At 44.6% G+C, this 14,160-nt stretch overlaps 1 pseudogene; it reads left to right on the top strand.

Moving 5' to 3' along the window:
* Positions 1–12,522: 12,522 nt before the first annotated feature.
* Positions 12,523–13,929, top strand: LOC102439285 (annotated as a pseudogene).
* The last annotated feature ends 231 nt before the right edge of the window (positions 13,930–14,160 follow it).

The raw sequence follows: 14,160 nt of genomic DNA, 5'->3' as shown, positions 1-14,160 counted from the left end.
AAGGCCTTTGGCTGGGAGAAAGCTGCCCCTCCACTTCTCACCCTGATGCCAGACACTTCAGTTCCTCCCTGTATGTTACAAAAAACCAGAGAAGAACCAAGCAACGCTGAGAGAGATGGAGTTACATTTATTATGCGCGGGCCCAGAGGAAAATGTCTCTCAAATTCTGGGTGAAATCACACAGGAAGTTTTCTGTATTTATACTATCTTACCCTCTTTGTCTCCCCAATATGGGGTTTCTCCGGTTCCCTTTGCAAGTTCTTAAAGGACCCTATGTGCTGGCGCTTTGAGACCTCGACCAAAGGCTTGGCCTGACGCCAGCACTGATAACTTTGTCTGGGGAAGGTTTAATGGCCTCTCTGAAATGGGAGTAGACTTATTTTCCTTATTATTTAAGCCAGCAAGCATTTACAGAAGCCAGAAATAGCAGCGTTAAAATTTCAAACAGCAGTTTTTATATAAGATGGATGCTTCATTATATCCCTGCTTCCTTTCAAGCTGCTGCCCCAGCGCTGGAGCTCAGAGGGAGTGAGTCCAAGTTAGTCCATGCATGGGCCCTTTAAGAGGAACGTCCTAGGCTCCAGCAGCCTTCGTCTCACTCAGCCTCGATCCCCACTGGTTTTTACAGCCAGAAGTTATGGGGACTTCTCTTCCCAGCCCTGTAACCCTGGGTTGGGGGGCCTGGTGTGCGCCTGGGACCCCTCGCTCCTCAGGGGCAGATCTTTTCAGATGAGATATCCCTCCTGATTTTTATCCGCCACATTTGGGTGGGGACCAGCCCATTCTGTGTCTCCACCCCACCTACTAGTCTTGATGTGGCTTCTTCTTTAATTCCCTAGTTGTAGAACTTCCATTCACTGAATATCAGTTGGTTCTGAATAATGATTAATTCTCATTTCGATTTGGTTGTGGTTAAAAGAATAGATTTAACAATACCCTCCCTAAACAAACACAAAACAAAACAGGAAATTTTGAATAAGCTATGGACCATTCATACCATGAAATATTATGAAACTATGAAAAAGAATGTATTAGATCTATATGAGTTTACTTGGAGGGATTGCTACAATGTAGTAAGTGAGAAAAGCAAGATATAGAGAAATGCTTATACATAGTCTCATTTATTGTGTGAAACGAAAACAAACCCCATCAACAGCCCAATTAAGAAAGGGCAGTCCTGGCTGATATGGCTCATTTGGTGAGCTTTGTTCAGTGCACCAAGAGGTTGAAGGTTCGGTCCCTAGTCAGGGCATGTACAGGAGGCAACCGATCCATGTTTCTCTCTCACATAGATGTTTCTCCCTTCCTCTCCTTCTCTCTCTCTCTCTCTCTCTCTCTCTCTCTCTCTCTCTCTCTCTCTCTCTCTCAAAAATGTAAATAAATAAATAAACACATATTTTTGAAAAAGGACAAAGATTTAAACAGATACCTGACCAAAGAACATGTACAGATGGCAAATAAGCATATGAAAAGATGCTCCACATCAGATGTCACTAGGAAATTTCAAATAAAAACGATGAGATATCACTACACACCTATTAGACCTGTCGAAATCCAGAACACTGACAACACCAAATGTTGGCAAGAATTTGTAACAACAGGAACTCAAAATAATTGCTGGTGGGAGTGCAAAATGGTTTAGCCCATTTGGAAGACAGTTTGACAGTTTTTTACAAAATGAAATATGCTTTTATCATATGATCCAAGAATTAGCAGTCCTGCTCCTTGGCATTAACCCAATGAGTTGAAAACTTAGGTCCACATGAAAACCTACACATGAATGTTTATAGCAGCTTTATTCATAATTGCCAAAACTTGGAAGCAACCAAAATGTCCTCTAGCAGGTGATGGATAAATAAAATGTGGTTTATTTAGACAATAGAACATTATTCAGCACTAAAAGGAAATGAGCCATTGAGTCATAAAAGATATGAAAGAACCTTTCATGCATATTGCTAAGTGAAAGAAGCCATTCTGAAAAGGCTATGTTGCCATTCTAAAAAGGCTATGTAGCCATTCTGAAAAGGCTATGTAGTGTATGGTTCCAATTATATGACGGGGAAAAGGCAAAATTACAAAGACAGGGGAGGGCCTAGGAATACATAGGTAGAACACTAAAGAATTTAGGACAGTGAAACTATTCTGTATGGATACTGTAATGGTGGATACATGTCATTATACATTGGTCTAAGCTCATAGAATGTACAACATCAAGAGTGATGCCTAAATAATAAATTATGCACCACATATACATGAAGTTTAGTTAATAACAATGTATCAATATTGTTCATCAATTATACAAACATACCACACTAATGCAATATGTTAATATTAGAGAAAATATGGGGGTGGTGGTAGAAAGAAGGATATGAAAATTCTGTACTTTCTGCTCAATTTTTCTGTAAACCTGACTGCTCAAAAAAAAAAAAAAGTCTATTGTCTAAAAACAAACAACTCCCTAATGTGTGTATTTATGTATAATCACATGCACATTGAGAGAGTTAAGGAAGAGAGCACACCGGGTTTGGGTGATGTGGTGATAGTGGGAATGGATGCAGTTCAGACTGAAATTTGAGAAAATGCATAAATGTGAAACTCAGAATCCTGAGTCAAAAAAAATTCCAGCTCAACAGGGTGGAAACCAGCTCAAAGTGGCACAAAGATCTGGGACTGTATCTAAACTAGCTCCTCAGGACACTGGTTAAAGACTATTACCAGTTTCTAAATTTGTAAATGTTATGGAGTTTGTATTAAAGCCAAAACAACAACCAACCAACCAAACAAACAAAAATGGCTATTATTAAGAAACTAGAGGCCCGGTGCATGAGATTTTTGCACTCAGGGGTAGGAGGTTGTCCCTCAGCCTGGCCTGCGCCCTCTCACAGTCCTGGAGCACTCTGGGAATGTTCAACTGACGGCTTAGGCCCGCTCCCCTTGGGCCTAAGATGTCAGTCAGATATCCCCAGCACTGCCTCGAGGCTGACCCACCACTGCCGCTGCACTTGCCAGCCGTGAGCCTGGCTTCTGGCTAAGCGGCACTCCATCTGTGGGAGTGCACTGACCACCAGGGGGCGGCTCCTGCATTTGAGCGTCTGCCCCCTGGTGGTCAGTACATGTCAGCATAGCAACTGGTCATTCCGTCATTCGGTCTATTTACATATTAGCCTTTTATTATATAGGATGCCCTGTTCTGATCTCCATATGTGTCTATATCTTGCCTGTCCTTCAAGACCCAGTTGAAATGTCCATTTCCATAAAGCTTCCTTGATTCAACCAGATGAAAAAACTATCTCCTTGCTCATAATACTTCTTATGTGGGCATCTTATATTGTATTTGCATGTACATATGTCTGAGTACTATATGGGACACTCCTTGACCAAAAGAAGCCTTCTTAAAGGCAAGTTTGAAAAGGATTTATTGAGAATGAACTCACATCCTGGCATGAGAAACATACACAATTTACCACAGAGTTTATTTAAACAAAATTTCAACATACTAAAAGCTAGTTTAAAGGAGGGTCTTAGCCTGGCTGGCATGGCTCAGTGGTTGAGCATCAACCTATGAACCAGGAGGTCGTGGTTTAATACCCGATCAGGGCACGTGCCTGGGTTGCGGGCACGATCCCCAGTGTGGGGCATGCAGGGGACAGCCAATCCATGATTCTCTCTCATTTTTTTTCTTTTTCTTTTATTTTTTTGTTATTTATTTTTTCTCTCTCATTATTGATGTTTCTATCTCTTGCTCCCTCTCCCTTCCTCTCTGAAATCAGTAAACACAACACAACACAACACAACACAACAAAACACAAAAAAACAGGGTTCTTATAGCAATTTATATTTTCTTACTGGGATCTTTAAAACATATTAAGCTTAAATTTTCTGGTCTTCCCTGCCAGTCTCTTCTCTTAGGTTTGACTGCTTTGCTTCCTCTGTGACCTTTCTATTCCTGCCCCATCCAACGTAGGCGAGGCTGTGACTTCTGTATCAGGGCCTTTATTAGTGGGCTGTGACTTCTGTATCAGGGCCTTTATTAGTGGGCAGTTCTCCTGCTCCTCATCTGCAATTGCTCAGCATCCTTTTCAAGTGCCCAGTTGCTAGTCATCTATCAAAAGAGGTCTGCTCACATGGACACTTCTTGTGAAATGCCCATTTTTCTCAGGAATCGGGTTCTCTTTCCACTTGTCTGACCCTGCAGCTTTCTTTTCTTATCTCTTATCTGAGCCTTGTGTGTTTTGGAGAGCTGTCTTATAGGGATGAGGAGATTAAGGGTCTTTTTCTTTTGTAGAAAGGGTAACTTCTTGGTTAGAGTCTGGTTGTCCCCCAGTGGATAGACACCTACATACTTTCTGCAGAAGAGCAGCCAGCGTCACTTGACTCTGGCAGGAGTTTCTTGCCCTGTGAGGTGTGCTCCATTAACTCTCCTCTAGGTTGTAAACTCCCTGGGGGCAGGAGCTGGGTTTCATTTATCTTGGTATCTCCTATAACATTTAGCACGGAAGCACTGCGTCATTCTTATAATGGATTAATTCAGTCACAATTCATTTTTTTAAAATGTTTTTATTGGTTTTTAAAGAGAAAGGGAGAAGGATAGAGAGATAGAAGCATCGATGAGAGGGAAGCATCATCGATGAGCTGCTTCCTGCACAGCCCCCAGTGGGGACTGAGCCCACAGCCCAGGCTGGAAATGTGCCCTGACTGGAAATGGAACTGGCGACCTCTTGCATCCTGGGTGGACATTCACCCACTGAGCCACGGCGGTCAGGCAGCCACAATTTATTAAGTTCCCAAGAACCAGATGTGACCTGATGCTAAGGATACCAGACAAATACAGTTTCTGTCTTCATAGAAATTACTTGCCTTGTGTAGGAGGTCGGGATCCGTGAAAGAAGAGTGGCAGAGAGTTGATGACGGAGTTGGGCGATCGGCAACTATTCCCTTTACATTTCTGTATTTGAATATTTTCATAATAAAAAGTTCAGAAAGATAGAAAATGGGGGAAATGTCTTGTGCACAATTGAACTCTTGAGAAATAGTTTAGAAAACTGATAAAGCAATCAATCAGTGTTATGAACTAAATGTTTGTGTGTGTCCCCCACCCCAAGTCATATGTTGAAGTCCTAACCCCTAACGTGTTAGTGTTTGGAGATTGAGTCTTTGGGGGTTGAATAGGTTTAAATGACAGTTACCCTTTCTGCTACCTGAGGACACAACCAGAGGCGGCCACCTGCAATCCAGGAAGAGAGCTCTCATCAGAACCTGACCACTCTGGCACCCTGATCTTGAACTTCCAGCCTCAAGAGTTGTGAGAAATAAATTCCTGGCGTTTAAGCCACTGAACCCATTGTAGCTTGTGATGGCAGTTTGAGCTAAGACAACCAGTGACCAGAAGTAAGAAGAGGAATCCATGACTCGAAGGCCACCGACACCCTATCTACAGCCAGCTGAAGCCTGAAATTCACCTTTACAGGCTGAGAGGAGGGTTGGTACCCGAAGCCCAGAGGAGACTCTAATGTTCTCCTCTTCACTGTTTGTAGGATCTGTAGCTCAGAGTGTAGCTATACCACAGCCAAGGGATGAATACACTGGCGAAATCCTACCAAAAGCGGCCTCGTCACTCTTGCTCTAATATGTTCAGAACTTCCCCCAACTCAGAAGTAGTGGATAGGGAAGGAGGAAATCAAGTCTTTAGCCTCCTTTGTTTTATAAATTTCTTAGCTTTCTCCCTCAAAAATCTCAACAAGTCTGATGAAGTCTCCATAGTTGCAGTTGATTAAGTTGCTTGCAGCCTCTGGACAGTGGTGGAAAGAAGAGTAAATAAGGCTGCCGTTGCCTCTGCCTCAACTCAGAATTAATAAATTAGAATTACTGGGCACATTCCCTATGTGATTATTATAGACAGTAAAGATGAAGAACCGCTGGTTTACACCCGTTCTTTAGTTACATTCAGATAGCAAGTTTATAAACCTTGAAACGTATCATCCTTAAGTTTCATTTGATTTACTTGTCACTTAGCTAGATTGTGGGTTATTTTCTCTCCCCCAAAACAGGAGACTGAAAAATCTTTTCCACCTTGGGAAATCCTAAAGGGTTCCGCTTCTAAACCATTGAGTAGTCATCTTTAAAATGAACTCAGGACCAGGGACAATCAATTTTTCTCCCTACCCCCATAGCTTCATCCCCACGTATTAAAGATGCCAAGAGAGCACCTGTCTCTTGTTTTGTGAGAAGATAGAGTGTTGCCTATGGCAAGAGACCCCTTCAGATTTGTTGCAGTAAGTTCACTGAACAACCTGGCAACTGTCTTTGCAAGGCTCTTCAGTGGGCAAGGGCTGTGGAGAATCTAGGTCTATCACACGCTCAGCTACCACCTGTTCCTGATTTTTCCTGGAAGGCTAAGGGACTCTGAGCAATCTACTTGCCAGGGGAAGAGTTAAGGATTCTCGGTCTCCTTTGGGCCCCTGGGGCAAGCGCAAGCACAGAGAGGCTTTCTTTGGAAAAAGCAGAGGCAATAGCTTTTAGGCAGAGGTGTAGGCCAAGGGCAGGAATCACCTGCCCCGGAGGCTTGCTCCCCAGCTCGTACTCTGGCGCAGGGAGGTTAAAACGGCTCTGCTTAAACTCTGTCGGCAGGTTGGGGTGTTGGAGAATTCGTAGTTGAATGTTTGCTCGATGACTTGTGAAGTAAACGGGACCGTTCAACATTGAAACATGCACGGTGAGTGACCACAGGGCACGCCACGGCCAGGGGCTGCTACTTCGGTGATGTCCGTGATGTCAGTCTACTGATGGTTTTGTTATTGGAAATGACTGTATTACAGAAATGTTTGCTGGCTTTTTAGGGTTCACCTGCAAACATAGGGGCTCCACCCCCCTGAAAATCCCCTTCCCTCAATATTCCTGGCATCTTCATGGGCCAACATTATTTATCCACAAAGTATCCACAGTGTTCCATCAAGATCTGCTGCTGCTCTGAGCTGACCTGTCAAACTGCCTCCTGTGGTGCTGCTTGGCAGGGCAGCTCCCGCCTGGGTGGGCCACTGCTCGGATGGGAGCAACACACACTGCTGCCCTCCGGTGCTGTGCTGTGTCCTCGCCGGAGACTCCCAGCTCGCAGGCTTGTGCCTCCCCTCTTCTCCTGGGTGCTCTGGCTCTTTCCCATGCTCTACCCAGAGCCTCCTGGGTGAAAAAGCAATCTGTAGTAGAGTAGGGAATTTCTCTCATTCATCCTGTCACACACTCACAGAGGGTCCCAAAACATGTTGTTTGAGCCCCAGTGTGTTACAGAGAAAGCAAAAACAGCTCTTTCAATGTCTACATAAGGCTTGGCTCTTCAGTAAAACTGTCATCATTCACAGATGACATGATACTGTACATAGAAAACCCTAAAGACTCCATCAAAAATTATTAGACTTAATAAATGAATTCGGCAATGTAGCAGGATACAAAATTAACATCCAGAATTCTATGGCATTTTTATACACCAATAATGAATTGACAGAAAAAAACAATCCCATTTACCATTTCATCAAAAAAAAAATTAAGATACCTAGGAATAAACTTAACTAAGGAGATAAAAGACCTGTACTCAGAAAACTACAGGACACTGAAAAAAGAGATAGAGGAAGAAATAAACAGATGGAAGAACATACCGTGTTCATGGATTGGTAGAATCAACTTCATTAAAATGGCCATACTACCCAAAGCAATCTATAGACTCAATGCACTCCCCATTAAAATACCAACGGCATATTTCACAGACCTAGAACGAACTCTCCAAAAATTCATCTGGAATAAAAAAGACCTCGAGCCATAACCGGTTTGGCTCAGTGGATAGAGCGTCGGCCTGCGGACTGAAGGGTCCCAGGTTCGATTCCGGTCAAGGGCATGTAACTTGGCTGCGGGCACATCCCCAGAGGGGGGTGTGCAGGAGGCAGCTGATCGATGTTTCTCGCTGATCGATGTTTCTAGCTCTCTATCCCTCTCCCTTCCTCTCTGTAAAAAATTCAATAAAATATATTTTTTTAAAAAGACCTTGAATAGCTGCAGTAATCCTGAGAAAGAATAACAAAGTAGGAAGGATTTCAATACCAGATATCAAGCTATATTACAAAGCCACTGTTCTCAAAACTGCCTGGTACTGGCACAAGAACAGACAAATAGACCAATGGAGTAGGATAAAGAACCCAGAAATTGACCCAAACCACTATGCTCAATTAATATTTGATTTGACAAAGGAGGCAAGAGCATACAATGGAGTCAAGACAGACTCTTCAATAAATGGTGTTCAGAAAATTGTCCAGATACATGCAAAAAAATGAAACTAGACCCCCAACTTACACCATACACAAAAATAAACTCAAAATGGATAAAGGGCTTAAATGTAAGATGGGAAACCATGCAAATCTTAGAAGAATCCACAGGCAGCAAAATCTCAGACATATGCCAAAGCAATTTCTTCACCAATACATCTCCTAGGGCATTGGAAACTAAGGAGAAAATAAAAAAATGGGACTACATCAAAATAAAAAGCTTCTGCACAGCAAAAGAAACCATCAACAAAACAACAAGAAAGGCCACTGCATGGGAGAACATATTTACCAATGTTATCACCGATAAGGGTTTAATCTCCAACATTTATAGGGAACTCATACAACTTACCAAAAGGAAGATAAACAATCCAATCAAAAAATGGGCAATGGGGAGGACAACCAAGATGGTGCCATAGGTAAACACCTGAAGTTGCTGCTGTGCACAACCACATTAAAATTACAACTAAAAGACAAAACAAATATCATCCAGAACCACGGGAAGGCTGGCTGAGTGGAAATTCTACAACTAGAAGGAAAGAGAAAAGCGCATTGAGTCTGGTAGAAGGTACAGAGGTGTGGAAGAGTGGAGGTACGGAGGCGCACGAAAGGGGCTTGCAGCTCGGAGGGAGATACAAGCTCCCGACTGCTCTGAACTCCAGTTCTGGATGAGAATTTGGGGACCCAGACTCATACGGAGAGAAAATGGACTGTCTGGCATCGGCCCTGAACGTGAGGGCGGCTTTCTCGCAGAGGTGCTTGCAGTGGTCATTGTTCCTGCACGGGGCTGTGGAACACAGACCCGGGACCTCTCTGAGGCAAAGCAGACTGGCAGCCATTGTGGTTTGCTTTGCCCTGGTGATTCCCTGAGACCCCGCCCCACCCAATTTACAACCCCACCCAAGCTGTATGCAGAGGCTTTTGCATATGAATGGCCTGGCCTTTCTCCGCCTAAAAACCTGGGCAGACTCAGTGAGCACCAAAGCCCCACTGAAGCAAGTCCTGCCCCATAAGGGTGTCTCCAGCACAGAAGTTCTCCCATTGTAGACACAATTGGTCCTCACAGCCAATTGGCGTGGAGGTCAATTCCTCCCAGTGATACCTACAACAATCAAGGCTTAACTACAATAAGACTGTGCACACAGCCCACAAAGGGGTGCACAAGAGTGCCCACCTCAGGTAATTAGGGAGGCTGAGCCACTGGGCCCTATAGGACACCTAGCCCACAAAGCCACTCTACCAACACAGGGAAGCAGCCAAAATGTGGAGACAAAGAAACAGGTCACAAATGACAGAAATGGAGGAAAGCAAACTACTGGATATAGAGTTCAAAACCACGGTTATAAGGTTTTTCAAGAATCTTCTAGAAACCTCCAAGAAATGTAGTGATACCCTCAAGGATATGAAAAAGGACCAATTAGAAATTAAGCATACACTGACTGAAATAAGGAATAATATACAGAGATCCCACAGCAGACTAGAGGATCGCAAGAATCAAGTCAAAGATTTGAAATACGAAGAAGCAAAAAACACCCAACTGGAAAAGCAAAAGGAAAAAAGAATCCAAAAATATGAAGATAGTGTAAGGAGCCTCTGGGACAACTTCAAGCTTACCAACATCCGAATTATAGGGGTGCCAGGAGAAGAGAGAGAGCAAGATATTGAAAACCTATTTGAAGAAATAATGACAGAAAACTTCCCCTACCTGGTGAAAGAAATAGACTTACAAGTCCAGGAAGCGCATAGAACCCCAAACAAAAGGAATCCAAGAGGACCACACCAAGACACATCATAATTAAAATGCCAAGGGCAAAAGACAAAGAGAGAATCTTAAAAGCAGCAAGAGAAAAACAGTTAGTTACCTACTAGGGAGTAACCATATGACTGTCAGCTGATTTCTCAACAGAAACTATGCAGGCCAGAAGGGAGTGGCAAGAAATATTCAAAGTGATGAATAGCAAGAACCTACAACCAAGATTACTCTACCCAGCAAAGCTATCATTTAGAACTGAAGGTCAGGTAAAGAGCTTCACAGATAAGAAAAAGCTAAAGAAGTTCATCACGACCAAACCAGTATTATATGAAATGCTGAAGGATATTCTTTAAGAAGAGGAAGAAGAAGAAAAAGGTAAAGATAAAAATTATGAACAACAAAGTGACAATAAATACATATCTATCAACAAGGGAATCTAAAAATCAAGTGAATAAAAAATCTGTCGAACAGAATAAACTGGTGAATAGAATAGAATCAGGGGCATAGAAAGGAATGCACTGACAATTCTAGGGGGAAGGGGGCATGGGGGGTGTGGGAAGAGACTGGACAAAAAATCGTACACCTATGGACGAGGACAGTGGTGGGGGGTAAGGGTAGGGGTGGGGTGGGAACCTGGTGGAGGGGAGCTATGGGGGGGGAAAGAGGAACAACTGTGATAATCTGAACAATAAAATAATCTGAACAATTATTTTTTTAAAAATGGGCAACGGACCTAAATAAATACTTTTCAAAAGAGGACATATAGAAGGCCAAGAGACATATGAAAACATGTCTCTAATCATCCAAGAGATGCAAATCAAAACGACAATGCGGAACCATCTCACACCTGTCAGAATGGCTATCATCAACAAATCAAACAAGTGCTGGCAAGGATGTGGACAAAAAGGAACCCTCCTGCACTGCTGGTGGGAATGCAGACTGGTGCAGCCACTGTGAAGAACAGTATGGAGTTTCCTCAAAAAACTAAAAATGGAACTCCCATTTAACCCAGTGATCCCACTTCTAGGAATATATCCCAAGAAACTAGAAACACCAATCAGAAAGGATATATGCACCCCATGTTCATAGCAGCACCATTTACCATAGCTAAGATTTGGAAACAGCCTCAGTGCCCATCAGCAGATGAGTGGATTAGAAAACTGTGGTACAACTACACAATGGAATACTACACTGCTGTAAAAAGGAAGGAATTCTGCCCTAACCAGTTTGGCTCAGTGGATAGAGCATCGGCCTTGGACTGAAGGGTCCCAGGTTCGATTCTGGTCAGGGGCATGTACCTTGGTTGCGGGCACATACCCAGTGAGGGGTGTTCAGGAGGCAGCTGATCGATGTTTCTGTCCCATCGATGTTTCTAACTCTCTATTCCTCTCCCTTCCTCTCTGTAAAAAATCAATAAAATATATTAAAAAAAAAAAAAAAGGAATTCTTACCATTTGCAGCAGCATGGATGGACCTGGAGAGCATTATGCTAAGAGAAATAAGCCAGTCAGAGAAAGATAAGTAACACATGATCTCACTCATTTGTGGAATATAATGAACAACACAAAGTGATGAACAAAATCAGATCCAGAGACAGAGAAGCATCGATCAGACTGTCAAACCTCAGAGGGAAGGCAGGGAGGGTGGTGGGAGGGGGAGAGATCAACCAAAGGACTTGTACGCATGCATATAGGCATAACCAATGGACACAGAAACTAGGGGATGAGGGCACGAGCGGGGGGTGGGGGCAATGGGGGAATAAGGACACATATGTAATACCTTAATCAATAAAGAAAAAAAAAGACTTGTCTTTTCTATGAGGCCTTGGATATTCAGCTAAGTGATTGGGACAGTGTTGCATCTAAGTAAGAATGACCACACTCCATCCTGATGATCAGCGTACTGGCTCCCCATTCCCCTAGAACAGTGGTTGGCAAACTGCGGCTTGGCAAAACCGCCGCTTGCGAGCCACATACGGCTCTTTGGCCCCTTGAGTGCGGCTCTTCCACAAAATATCGACTTCTGCGCATGGGCCATGAAGTTTCAATCGCACTGTATGTGCGTGCCCGCACGTGGTATTTTGTGCAAGAGCCACACTCAAGGGGCCAAAGAGCTGCATGTGGCTCGCGAGCCGTGGTTTGCTGACCACGGCCCTAGAACAGTGGTTCTCAACCTTCTGGCCCTTTAAATACAGTTGCTCATGTTGTGACCCAACCGTAAAATTATTTTCGTTGCTACTTCATAACTGTAATGTTGCTACTGTTATGAATTGTAATGTAAATATCTGATATGCAGGATGGTTTCAGGCGACCCCTGTGAAAGGGTCGTTCGACCGCCAAAGGGGTCGCGACCCACAGGTTGAGAACCGCTGCCTTAGAAGGATCTCTCTCAAATGAGGCACTGCAGTCTCCTTGCAAATAAACTTAAAAAAGAAGAGAGAGAGAGGAAGGGCCACGGCCGCAAGAAATGGGTGGCAGCCGGCGACCACAGCTGTGTAGGTGCTGGCTGCAGCTGTGCTGAAACTTTCAGGGGGGGGCGCCTACAGACGGGACTCAGCCGTGGGGAACTTGCCCCAGCAGAAAGGAGAAAGTCGGCTTCACTCCCTTCTCTCTTCATTGGATCCTGTCAGCAGCCCTCCTCCTCTTGCCCGGAAGTTGAGTGAAGCACTTGGATTTCACCAGGAGAAGGCCAAGAAGTGGCTCTGGGTTCCTAGGGCAGCACGTGGTGGAGCAGTTGCTGGCAAGAGGCTACACCGTCATTGTGTTCGATATGCATCAGGGTTTCGATAACCCGCAGGTGCAGTTCTTTCTGGGCGACCTCTGCAGCCCACAGGACTTGTACCCTGAAAGGTGTAAGCACAGTTTTCCACTGCGCATCACCCCCATCATCCAGTAACAGCAAGGAACTCTCTTATAGAGTGAATTACAGCCCTACCTGGTTTGGCTCAGTGGACAGAGCATTGGCCTGCAAACTGAAAGGCCCCAGGTTCGATTCTGGTAAAGGCCACATGCCCCGGTTGTGGGCTTGATCCTCAATAGGGGGCATGCAGGAGGCAGCCAATCAATGATTCTCTCTCATCATTGATGTTTCTATCTCTCTCTCCCTTCCTCTCTGAAATCAATAAACATATTTTTAAAAATAGCGTGAATAACATTGGCACCAGGAATGTCATTGAAACTTGCAAAAAGGCTGGGTTTCATACACTCATGTTAACCAGCAGTGCTAGTGTCATTTTTGAGAGCGTTGACATCAAGAATGGAACTGAGGACCTCCCCTATGCCCTGAAACCCACTGACTACTACAGGGAGACGAAGATCTCACAGGAGAGAGGAGTCCTGGTGCCAATGATCCCGAGAGGAATTTCTTAACCACAGCCACCTGTCCCCATGGCATTTTCAGCCCAAGGAACCCCCCGCTGGTCCCTATCCTCTTCGAGGCAGCCAGAAAAGTCTGTGACGGACTTCACCTTCATGGAGAACGTGGTTCACAGACATATTCTGGCTGCAGAAGGCCTCTCCTAAGACACGGCCTTGGGTGGGAAGGCATTCCACATCACCAACGCCAAACCCATCCCCCTTTGGACATTCCTGTCCCACATCCTGACAGGCCTCAATGACAAAGCCCCCAAGTATCACAGCCCTACTGGGTGGCCTCTTACCTGGCGCTCCTGATGACCTTCCTGGTGATAGTGATCAGTCCTGTCATCCAGCTCCAGCCCACTTTCACCCCATGTGGGTTGCGCTGGCTGGCACATTCCACCACTACAGCTGCGAGAGAGCCAAAAAGGCCCTGGGCTGCCAGCGCTGGTCACCATGGACGATGCTGTGGAATGAACTGGCGCAGGGCTTCCGCCACCTGCAGAGGGTCAAGTGAGACACCGAGACTGGGCCCTCTCACCACATTCTGTCTCCAATACCTCTCCTCGTGGATCAATAAACTAACCTCCTTCAAGTGACTTCTTCTGAGCTCAGGTACCTCCTGCCAGTTAGATAGGAGCACACCCGGCCTTTCCATGACCACAAGTGAAGCCTTAGTGGGAGCACAGGATCAGATTTGGACTTCTAGCGGGCAGCTTTGTATTCTTCTGTTTTGTGTTCTCTCTCT

The sequence above is a fragment of the Myotis lucifugus genome, unplaced genomic scaffold, assembly GCF_000147115.1.
Source record: "Myotis lucifugus unplaced genomic scaffold, Myoluc2.0 scaffold_448, whole genome shotgun sequence".
NCBI classification, from domain to species: domain Eukaryota; kingdom Metazoa; phylum Chordata; class Mammalia; order Chiroptera; family Vespertilionidae; genus Myotis; species Myotis lucifugus.
Note: the sequence above shows the minus strand (reverse complement) of the source record. Positions and strands in the feature narration are given on the sequence as shown.